This window comes from Diabrotica virgifera, chromosome 4 (assembly GCF_917563875.1).
Source record: "Diabrotica virgifera virgifera chromosome 4, PGI_DIABVI_V3a".
In the NCBI taxonomy this organism is placed as follows: Eukaryota; Metazoa; Arthropoda; class Insecta; order Coleoptera; family Chrysomelidae; genus Diabrotica; species Diabrotica virgifera.
Window position 1 is genome coordinate 136,402,181 of NC_065446.1, and position 12,628 is coordinate 136,414,808.

At 34.0% G+C, this 12,628-nt stretch overlaps 1 long non-coding RNA gene across 2 annotated transcripts; it reads left to right on the plus strand.

The window, feature by feature from the left end:
- The first annotated feature begins 4,160 nt into the window (after positions 1-4,160).
- On the plus strand, positions 4,161-11,185 carry LOC126883942 (uncharacterized). 2 transcript variants are annotated; one of them, XR_007697771.1, is made up of 5 exons: positions 4,161-5,115; positions 5,215-5,476; positions 5,824-7,784; positions 7,959-8,693; positions 10,868-11,185. It is a non-coding gene; the product is annotated as an uncharacterized LOC126883942 (long non-coding RNA). The 2 variants fall into 2 exon arrangements; XR_007697770.1 differs by having other exon boundaries at positions 5,824-8,693.
- Positions 11,186-12,628: the final 1,443 nt, after the last annotated feature.

Sequence of the window (12,628 nt, forward strand, 5' to 3'; positions counted from 1 at the left end):
CTCCAGGAGGTGATGTAGATACCAGATACCGGATACCCCGTATGGCACTTTCGATGCAATATTTTTGTTCAGCGACCTCAAAATTCCCTATGTAATGAATTTTAACTATTTTCATAACGAATTTCCGTAAAACTCCAGGAGACGACGTAGATACCACGCACCAGCTTCGCCGATATGATATTTCTATTCAGCGATCTCAAAAACCCCCCGATTATGAAAATTGAACTTATTTCCATGATTAATTTCCGAGTTGTGAATTTTTATTTTTTAAACACTTGATATGCACTTTGAAAAATGGATTTCCCCCTAAAACAATGCACTTTTCATTTGTCCCTCATGCCAATAGGTCAACTTTTTTCCTGAAGCTCTACCGAAGCGAATGCAAAAGGTTTTATAACGATCCTTCTTACTTTAAAAAAGTTAGAGGTGTAAAGCTTTATTTCCTCGCCTAAAATGGACAATTGTGTGTGCCACTTATTTTTATCGCGTTTAGCGGATTTTATTGTTGTAGTAAATACACTTGTCATTTAGTTCTTAAATAAATAAGACCTTACTGACAAATAATATGTGTTTAATTCATATATAACTTGCAAAATACACATAGTTTCAAAAGTTATGCATCACCCCTCGTATTCACTATGTTTACGCTTTTATAAATCCGTATCTTTATCACATATTTAATGGGCCTTTTTTGATAAAAAATATACTTTTTTGGTTTTTTATTTTATTGAATACCCATTTAATTGACCTGGTTTTGCCAAGGTGTAAACATTTGAAAAATTTATTCTGGTGAAATTTTTGAAAATGTGATTAAAAATGAATCGAACTTTAATTTCTGAGTTGGACCGTATAAAGGCGGAGACAGATATCCGCGCCGCGAACTCCGCGCCGTGTGTGCGCCGCGCGTTCTTGGAGCGGTTATTGTTCGTTAAAATTTTTCATTTTGACGATCCAGAGGAAACTTACGAACGTTTATTAATTGTAGATAATCATGTCTCTGTCCTGTACTTCCACTACATCTTATTTTGGTATTGTTCTGAAACTATTTTCTTGTGTCATCTTATGCAATTTACTATTTTATGTGGAATAAGCCACAGTTTGGGAACATTTCGGGAACTACCTTTTTCGCTTCCTGGCAACACAAATATAATGGTAGGGGAGCCCAAGCGGGGATTTTTGCAGTTACTCGAGCGCGTCAGATTATCATATGGGGAGAAACGTGGTACCCTGCAGATGTACCTCCACCATATATTGGCTCTTAACACAGGGGAGTTCGTTCAGGGGGGCCCGAAAAAAAATCTATCCTTAAAATATTCGAAATTGTCAGATTAAGATAAGGTAAGTTAAGTACATGCAAAAGAGTCTATATTTCAAAAATATGACGATTTGAGCGGGGCGTACGGAAATGGGTGTCAAAAAGTTTCACAAAAAAAGCGAATATTTCGCGAAATGAACGTCAGATTGAAAAACTAAAAACTACGTGTTCAATATTTTTCAAAAATCTATCGAAAAATACCAAACTTGACCCCCCACGAAGAGGGGTGGGGGGTAAATTTAAAATTTTAAATAGAAATCCTGCGATCTTTCGCAAAATAAACATCATATCGAAAAACTGCAAAATACACTTTATCAGTGTTTTTGAAAAATCTATCGAATGGTTCCAAACACGACCCCCCACGGAGGTGAGGTGGGGGGTTACTTTAAAATCTTAAATGGTAGACCCCGTTTCTTATTGCAGATTTGGATTGTTTGTATAAAAATAAACAACTTTTATTCGAAACATTTTTTTTGAATTATGGATAGATGGCGCTATAATCGGAAAAAAGATTGTTGGAAATGGAAAATTAAATTAAAAAATGGGAAGTCCCCACTAAAATGGAAAATTTTACTTAACTTTTTTGGTTTTAGGACCTAATAATCACAACCCAATAGGTCCCCAAAGCGCTCGAATGACTGCACATTTAGCATACTTTGCTCCCCTACCATAATATATCTGCTTGTTCCTACAACCAGAAACAAAATTAGAGAACTATAGGTACTTCCAAGTCATGCGATACCTTTTTCGTTTTCCGGTGACACAGTTGTAATGTATCTGCTTGTTTCAACTGCGTAGCTTCACTAGAAACGAAATTAGAGAACTATAGGTTCTTCCAAGCCCTGTGTTAACTTTTTCGCTTTCCGGTGACCCAATTATAATATATCTGCTTGTTCCAACTCAGTTGCTTCACCAGAAGCGAAGTTAGGAAACTATAGGCTCTTCCAAGATGTGCGTTACCTTTTTCGCTTTCCGACGACACAATTATAACATATCTACTTGTTCCAACTCCGTTGCTTCACCAGAAGCGAAGTTAGGAAACTATAGGCTCTTCCAAGTTGTGCGTTATCTTTTTCGTTTTCCGGTGATCCAATTATAATATATATGCTTGTTCCAACTACGTTGCTTCACCAGAAGCGAAGTTAGAAAACTATTGGGTCTTCCAAGTTGTGCGTTACCTTTTTGGCTTTCCGGTGACCCAATTATAATATATCTGCTTGTTCCAACTCAGTTGCTTCACCAGAAGCGAAGTTAGGAAACTATAGGCTCTTCCAAGATGTGCGTTACCTTTTTCGCTTTCCGACGACACAATTATAATATATCTACTTGTTTCAACTCCGTTGCTTCACCAGAAGCGAAGTTAGGAAACTATAGGCTCTTCCAAGTTGTGCGTTACCTTTTTGGCTTTCCGGTGACCCAATTATAATATATCTGCTTGTTCCAACTCAGTTGCTTCACCAGAAGCGAAGTTAGGAAACTATAGGCTCTTCCAAGTTGTGCGTTACCTTTTTGGCTTTCCGGTGACCCAATTATAATATATCTGCTTGTTCCAACTCCGTTGCTTCACCAGAAGCAAAGTTAGAAAACTATTGGGTCTTCCAAGTTGTGCGTTACCTTTTTGGCTTTCCGGTGACCCAATTATAATATATCTGCTTGTTCCAACTCAGTTGCTTCACCAGAAGCGAAGTTAGGAAACTATAGGCTCTTCCAAGTTGTGCGTTACCTTTTTGGCTTTCCGGTGACCCAATTATAATATATCTGCTTGTTCCAACTCCGTTGCTTCACCAGAAGCAAAGTTAGAAAACTATTGGGTCTTCCAAGTTGTGCGTTACCTCTTTCGTTTTCCGGTGACCCAATTATAATATATCTGCTTGTTCCAACTCCGTTGCTTCACCAGAAGCGAAGTTAGAAAACTACTGGGTCTTCCAAGTTGTGCGTTACCTTTTTGCCTTTCCGGTGACCCAATTATAATATATCTGCTTGTTCCAACTCTGTTGCTTCACCAGAAGCGAAGTTAGAAAACTATTGGGTCTTCCAAGTTGTGCCTTACCTTTTTCGCTTTCCGGTGACACAATTATAATATAGCCGCTTGTTTCAACTGCGTTGCTTCACCAGACACGAAGTTAGAAAACTATAGATTCTCCAAGTCGTGCGTTACCTATTTTGCTTTCCGCTGACACATAATATATATCTGCTTATGAATGTTTTTTTGATATTGATAGCTATTTCCGAAGTGAAAGTCGAAAGGTCAAGTAAACTTGATTTCAAACTCGAATTGTGGCTTATGACCAAATAAAATAGTAAATCTTATTTTTAATACATGTTATTTTTAGTACAACAATGAACTAACATTTTTTAAAAAGGTCCGCATATACATTTTTTTATTTCAGCTTCTATTTCCGTTCAGATCGGATTTAAGTTGTTTCTTTAAATTAAATGGTTCTTTATTGAGGATCCCACAATAATGATTTTCCACGGTAAACATCAATTTCCTTCCGATAGTTCCGACCATTCCATTACTAACAAATATTCAACTCATGCGCGCCAAAACCAACAAACCACTCGCAAACCCGTCCAAATACGTATTGCGAACCATCAAAGCGTTTGTTGAAAAACCGACAGAATTTAGATCGTGGTGCGCCGTGTGCGTGCCGTTTGTGCGTCACTTGAAAACACGTACTAATCTGACGAATACGCTGCGCGCGAGCGGCTCGCACACCGAGCAGAGCGCATATGTATCTCCGCCTTAAGAATGATCGATTTAGTTGAAGAAGGCGATTCACAGCGGTTCGTGGCGGAAAAAGTGGGTGTTTCTCAGAGTAATGTCTCACGGATATTGTTAAGTACATTGACTTTGAAATTTATTAGACTCTGCCAATTATTGTACAAGTGCGTATTACCGAAGATTGCCGAACGAAGTGACCCAAGTTCATTTGCCAGGGTTACTGGGTGACGAAAAAGTACATAACGACGAGAATACACACAAAACCAACGCTTCGATGAACGAACATTTTTACTCCTTACATTCAAGTTATTGTAATTTGTTTTAGATCTGTTGTATTAAAATTTACGTGAAATTCTGAAAATTCTTCACCACATCCACAACTATTGGTCCTTCGAACTGCGAATCTACAGTGCCAGCAGAACTACAAAGAAAATAGCAGCTTTACATTCTACGAACCGACGTCGTACTTGACCCGCTGTATCAACCCCAGGAAGCTACATTTACAACACTGAATACTGAATCCTTTTTATAATTTCACATTTTTTCAGTCTCTATTTGATAAATATTTTAAGTACATGAGTTTCAATCTAAATTAATATATTTATTTCGAATAGTGACATATTAGGTCTGTTCCTTTGTTTTTTAGTGTTACACTTTTGAGTGTAAGTGTACGAAATTCTATGGACATTCGAGTGTAAAATGACAGCGGATGTCACAGCGGCTCATGACAGCGGACAGTATTAAAGGAAAATTATCGGTGTGCCAATCAAGCAAAGGGACAAGGAACTTCCGAATATGGCCTAACTGGGGGCACATTGGGCACATAACATAACATAACCTAATCCTAATATTAGGCAATCCAAACCACGTGACCTCTGGTTGGCACACAAACTAACGAAGAGGTTATGTTTGTATCTATTTTTCAATGATTTTTCATTGTTTATCGTCGTATTTTGTCTATTTTCAATTCATTTGGATTTCGTTTCCTGTTTTTGTGAACTTTATAAACTTTACCACAATGCAAACTGATTATTTAAGGAAATTATTATTGGAAACTCCAGATGTTGCGAGAAAGGTAGGCGAAACAATGTTTATTTACTGTTCATTTTGCCCCGATATTTATCAATAATGATGAATTTTGCAAGCAATAACATTATTTCTTTTATTGTTTTAGATATTTATTGAAGCTGAAAATAATTGGGGATTTAGATCCATACGGAATTCAGTCAGAATTGGATTTTACAGTAAAGTGCAGTCCATCAAGTTACTATTATAGATATTTATACAGATCTGGTGGAGTCTCACAGTTGCTACTCTAAGCAGCAGATGAAAGCATACAAAAGCCTTCAGGCACATAAATATTTTACAGCTGGATTTGTTTTGAATGGAGTAAAAATTGTTAATGATTTCCTGATTTCCATATTATTGTTGGAAAGGTATGCCTTTATTTTATTTATTCACCATTAAGAAATATATGGATAACAGTATTAGTGTCTTTTGGATAAATTGGTTCTAAATATTAGATTTATTTACGTTTATATATCTGTATGAAACCAGACATATCGTTGTCCTAATATGTAAACTGCGAACTCCATAATTCTCTGAAAATGATTTATTACTGCCATCGATTTGAATTACTGTCATGATTGTTCTAAAATTATATTATATGAATGTCTGATTTTAAATAAAATATTCTCAATCATTGTAAAGAACGCAAATACTCTAATAAAAATAAATTTTTGTAGTTGAAGAATTTCCAAAAAAAATAAAATATTTTTTTTAGGTGAAGCATTTCCAAAAAGCTAATGCTAAACGACTAAATGCTTGGGTGGGGTGATAGCCAGTTCTGATGACATAGCAAATGCACATTGTATGCGTATGGCTGGTAATAGTGAAGTCTGCAGCAATCCTATTTTTAGCTGAGTATGTCCAGAGCAAGACAGACGAAGAAGAACCCAATGCATGTACATATGTTACAGCTACATGGTTTGGAGATAGCAACATATGCATTCTCTGATGAAAAACTAATGAGTTTTGAAACTGTTCGGTCAGAGTGCTTGTTGCGCTCACTAAACGAACTGAAATATAAGATGGCTTTGGCATTGTGTTGCAGCGATATGAAAATGGTTATTCATTTTTAATTATAATGTACTTCTTCATCATGAGTAATTATGTATTGGTCTTTTAGATGTGTATTTATTTTTGTAATTAGTATCAACTTGTAATGATAATATATATTTATTGTTTAAGGTACGACTATGTTTTGACTCTAAAATAAATGTTTTAAAAATCGAATCCTGCCTCTTTCTGTTAGTAACTACCCATGGATATCACAAATTGTGCTTACTGATAGGTTTGTTCGTAGAACGATCAGCAACTCTTGCCAACCATCAGACACATGCGCATTCGTAGTCTATGAATGCTAACTATTAACTGCACAACACTAACTGTTAACTGCTCATGCATCTGATGGTTGACAGCAGTTGCTAATCGTTTGTGTCGTACTAGGAACAAACCTATTAGGTCTGGATCCTGTGTACCAAAAAAATTGATTAATAGCAAGCTGAAAATTTGTTAATAGCTTAACGGTGTCCAGTTGGACAAACTTTGATGTATTGTGACACTGGAACAGGGGTAGTTTTAATTGTGAAACAGTTTGGAAACTCAGATTTGGAACATCAGATTACAAAAACATCCCATATATTTTGTCGGACAGAACATCCAATTGATCTGTTACCCTTTCATTAAATTGTCATGCAAAAATCAGACTGCTATTACTAACCAACATGATTCCTGTAGTTTGACATGGTCTTCGTGTTCTACTCATTAAAATGCCCAGTTGATGATTTTTTCACCAATCTGGTTTTTGCATGAGGGTTTTATTGAATTGGTAGCAAATCAATTGGAAGTTTTATCTGACAAATTACATAAACATTTTCGTAGTTTGACGTTCCAAATTTTTAACCTGTTCCACAGTTAAAACTTCTAGTGTTCCCATACATCAAAGTTTGTCGGACTAGACACTGTTAAGCTATTAATAAATTTTCAGCTTGCTATTAATCAACTTTTTTTGGTACGCGGGATCCAGGTCTATATGGAATAAATAAATAACAAAACAAATTCCCTGTCAAAACTGCATTTATTTTGAATAGAATGAAAAACAAAATAATATTGTTTTAACAAAATAGGGGATAAATGTTAAAATTTAGTATTAATAAAGTTTGTCACATTAGCCTAATATTAATGTCACTAGTTACGTTAGTGTCACATATAAATAATTGTAATAATATTAATAAAAAGCATAATTCCTAGCATGAGTGCGTCCTGTTTTTTGATAATTTAGTTAGGCGAGGAAACATAAATGAGTTTCTAATAGGGCTTTTCATCGATTGTCATTTGTTTCGAGCTTCTGTTAGATGTTGTATAATTCGTGTATAATATTACTATACACGGATTATAGGACATATGACAGAAGCTCAAAACAAATGACTGTGAATGAAAAGCCCTATAGAGGGAAGACGAAAAAAATTAACATTATCCGATCAGCTCGACTTTCACAGTTCACTACTATACAAGTTACAGGCATGTTTTCAGCACTTAAAATCACCAAAAACGAAAAGTTTATAAAATAATCAATCTAATGAATGTCTTTAAATACTATATTAAGCTCAAAATCACGATAAAAAACAAATTAAAATTAACATTATTCTGATCAGTTGACTTCCACAGTTCACTACTATACAAGTCACAGGCATGTTGTCAGCACTCAAAATCACCAAAAACGTAAAGTTTATAAAATAATTAATCCAATGAATGTCTTTAAATACTATGTATATTAAGCTCAAAATCACGACAAAAAACAAATTGAAATTAACATTATTCTGATCAGTTGGACTTCCACAGTTCACTACTATACAGGTCACAGGCATGTTGTCAGCACTCAAAATCACCAAAAACGTAAAGTTTATAAAATAATTAATCCAATGAATGTCTTTAAATACTATATTAAGCTCAAAATCACGACAAAAAACAAATTAAAATTAACATTATCCCGATCAGTTGGACTTCCGCAGTTCACTACTATACAAGTCACAGGCATGTTGTCAGCACTCAAAATCACCAAAAACGTAAAGTTTATAAACTAATTAATCTAATGAATGTCTTTTAATACTAAATTAGCTAAAAAATCACGACGAAAAACAAATACGAAAAATCCAAAATTACATTGAGTTTAGGTTAAAAACGGTTTTGTGTGCCAACCAAAGATCACGTGATTTAACTTTGACAGGTCGATGGATTCCCTAATTTACATTTGTAAAGAATATCCTGTTTGTTTTTATTGTCGATTGTGCAGCGAAATTGTGTGCAGCAAATCAAATATAAAGTAGTTTATCGCCTACAGAACTGAATTAGTCCATAGCAGTTATCAGTTTTTCTTTCTTGGGAAGCTTATACATGTAACTTGTATTGTTGTAAATTGTGGGAGTAGGGCAGACAGGGAAAAGTCTTATTTTGTACTGTTCCCAAGGCTCCCCATGCAATACATTTAAATGAATTATCCAAACAAAGCCGGGGACAATGGATAAAAGCCACAAGAAGAACAGATATAAGGGAACTAAAATTAAAATATGAAAAGTAAACATTTTATAAGTGGTAAGTTTAATGTAATTCAATTAATAAGGATTTTAAATGTCTACAATAATAATAAAGATGTGATAATTCAAGCTTAATTATTAGGAAAGCCAGCCATGTTTCACTTCCATGAAGCAGAGAAGGGAGGTATATAATATACTGTCCCTTTTGTCTTCTCACTAATTTCTCTTTTGCTAATGAAACCTGTAGTGAGGGAGTGATATAATCGTGATGTTTTAGCAATTCTGTTGTTCATTTTTTTTGCATTTTTTGTCTATTATAGTTTATAAATATTCAAAATCATTCATATGTTCTACTAAATTTCCATCTAGGTTTATATGGATTTCTCTCAGTGTCTTGGAAATAAGTAAAGTTTTAGTCTTTGCTAATTTTATTTTCATTCCTTTGTCTGCAAGTTCTCTCGTCTATAAATTTAGGTTGCTTTGTAAAGATTTCTCTGAACTTGGTATCAATGCAATGTCATCTGCAGATACACATTTACTCAGAGTTATACTTTTTAATCAATGGTAACCTAAATCTAATTTTCGGGACTCTACTGCATTTTTTTTATTGGTTCATTCATATATATAATATAATGAATAGCAGTGAGCTTAAAACTCCACCTTGCCTTACTCCTTGTGTATTAGCAAATTTGTTTGATTCACAGTTTAATGCTCGCACAATGTTCCAGTACATAAATTTTACTTGCATCAATTAGTTCTCCTCCAACATCGAACAGTTCAAGCCCTTTCCAAATGTGATGTCGGGGTACCTTGTCAAAGGCTTTTTCCATTGTCTTATAGTAAAGATATGATCTTGGACACTGTGCCCGGTCAGAAACCTTTTTGTGCATCGTCTAGTTGATGTTCCACTTTCTTTCTCAGTCTCATCTCCAGTGTTCATTCATAAATCTTAGCCAGTACACTTAGCATGAAAATACCTCGATAATTTGAACATTACTTTTTTACCTCCCTTCTTTACCAGAAGAGCCATTACTGCTGTTGCCCAATCTTCTGGGATGCGTTTCTGTTTCCAAATTGTTATCAGTAATTTGTGTAAGTAGTGTAATGCAGATTCCCCCATATATTTCAACAATCGTGTTTTGATATTATCTATTCCTGCCACTTTACCATTTTTTATTTTTGCAATGGCTTCCGTTAATTCTTCCATTGTTATTTCATTACTCAACTCTTTGGAATATTTACTTCATCTATTAACTATATCTTGTGGTTGGGTAAGTGTTTCTCCATTTTATTTTTTTTTATTTGCACGACAGTACTACCTGATTTACCTCTCATTTTTTCAGACCTTAATAGAACAATTTTTGGTTTGTCCTACTACTGTCTTGCTCCATCTTTTCTCCAAATCTCTCCCACTGTTCCAATTTAGCTTTTTTAACTTTTTCTTTCACAAGCTTCCTTGCTTATTAACTGTTATTTTCTAGATAAGCTCTCCATGGTACTTTCTTTTCTTTCACAGCTATTTTTATCTCTTCGCTCCACCAACTAGTCCTTTTTTTTTGACTACTTTTATTCAATAAAAATATTAAAATACTCTTGTGATAGTGAAGAGACAGTTTATGTTTCCTTTCGATCCAGAGGCGATACACAATTTCCAGACAGTTGTTTCTGCCTTACGGCGTCCCCAGTGGAGCTGCCTGCACACCTCTGAATCAAAACGAAATCAAATTGTCTATTTAAGTGGAATTTCAAAAATAGTTATCTACTATTAGGATGCTTCAGCGATATCTCTTAAAGAAAAGAGAAAAGTCCCAGATACAAAATTCACTATTAAAATAGTAAATAATTATTTAAATCTGAAACTTTTCTTATTGGAACCCCTTTCTGGTACATCCTTAATCTCTTTTTGACTTTTACAATTTCGGACTTTGAATTATCTTTCTGATCTTTTTTCTAGATTAATGAAAGCAGAATGTAACTGTATACTGCAGAGTCCTTTTCCCTTTCTTTATTCATCATCTCTTGTCTTATAAATTGTAAAAGTCAGAGATTAAGGATGTTACCAGAAAGAAGTTCCAATAAGAAAAGTGTCAGATATAAATAATTATTTACTATTTTTATTTTAATAGTGAATTTTATATCTGGGACTTTTCTTTATACTTGTGATACTTTCCACATTTTTATGATTTTTTTATGGTACACAATGTAGAATTTTTATTTATGTCTTTGTTTTAGGAACAACCACCAGATATTTAAAAGGTATAAAAAGAAGAAACTGCTGGAATTTCAAAACAAATGTGTTTGACTAGTAAAGATTTGGATAAATAACAGGAGTTACTTTGGGCTATAGCTACGTGCAGATTTATTTCCTTGTGGCTTCCTATGTTAATTCTTATTAATTATACACTTAAATATGTTTTTAGTCTCAGGAAGATTTTATATTTGATTATTTTTGAATAAACATTATTATTATTATTACCTTAATTTCCATTAAATAAATTAACTGTAATCAATAAAGTAATCGTTTAATTGTTAATAAATTATCAAGTATGATTCCCAAATATTTTATTTGTTTGACACCTTCTATGGGCTGATTGTGAGATTATAGTTAAGGTACCAAGGGTATTATAAGGATAATAACACTTGAGGTCAATGGTGTATATACTGAGGGCCTTTGGCCTGAGGGATATAAGTTGACTGAAAGCGATATTTTCGTTAATACCCGTGGTGCCTTCAACATTTAATGTCCGACTAAATTATTTTTTATAGGCAAAAAATTGAAGGAATTTTGAATTAATTAGTTTTCAAATAAGTACATTTACCAGCAATAGTCGTAACGTAATTGTGGTAACCATAGTTTTACTTGGGTTGTTATTTGTTAACTTGACAGTATTTAACTAGTTATTTAAATTTAATACCCTAGGGCGTAATTTTTCAAAATAATGCCCTAGAGCCTAGGGCATTATATCATACTTAACTGACTTCAAAATCATGTCATTATTTATCAAACTGACTTCAAAATCATGTCATTATTTGTCAAATAATATACCAGTCGGACATTAATATTATTACAGTAGAACCTCGATTATCTGTCAGGGCACCGGACCAAGGGTATGACGGAAGGGAAAAGACGGTTAACAGAACATTAAAAAAAAAATAAAAATTCATAGTACAACTCTCAAATTTCATTTGTATGATTTGTTTGACAATATAAGAGAGATTTGTGTTCATACAATCGAATCAATTTAAAATATTCTGAAATTTGTGTTTGTTTTACTGCTGCTTCATATTTTGCGACGGCTGAATTTCTTAATCGGCATAAGGCATAAGATCATGCAATCTACTTTATTGGCTTCTTCTTGTTGAGAATACCACTCGATGAATTATTGCATATGCGATGCAGCTTCTCTAGATTATTTACGCAAATCTTTGTCAGTTACAATAGGTTCATCAATATAGCTACAGTCAAGCTTCCTTGTGTCCAAGCATCAATATAGCTACTGTGTCAGCTTCCGAATAGGTTTGGTCCGCCTTTGTTGCCATTTCAATGAGTTCTTTATCTGTCAGCAATGGATAGCCGTTTGTGTCCTCATCACAAATCAAATTACCTTTTTTTTTTATTTTTTTGCATTTAAATGATTGCTAATGTATAACTCAATACAACTTCTGTATGTACCCTGACGGTTAACAGAGGTGATGGTTAATGGAGAGACGGATAATCGAGGTTCCACTGTACATGATTTCGAAGTAAGTTATATTATAATGCCCTAGGGCGTTATTTTTCAATATTTATTTTGAAAAATAATGCCCTAGCTAGGGTATTAAATTCAAATAACTAGTTAAATACTGTCGAGTTGACACAATTACGTTACAACTGTTGCTGGTAAATGTACTTATTTAAAAACTAATTAATTCAAAATTCCTTAAATTTTTTTGCCTATAAAGAATAATTTAGTCAGACATTAAATGTTGAAGGCACCACGGGTATTAAAGATA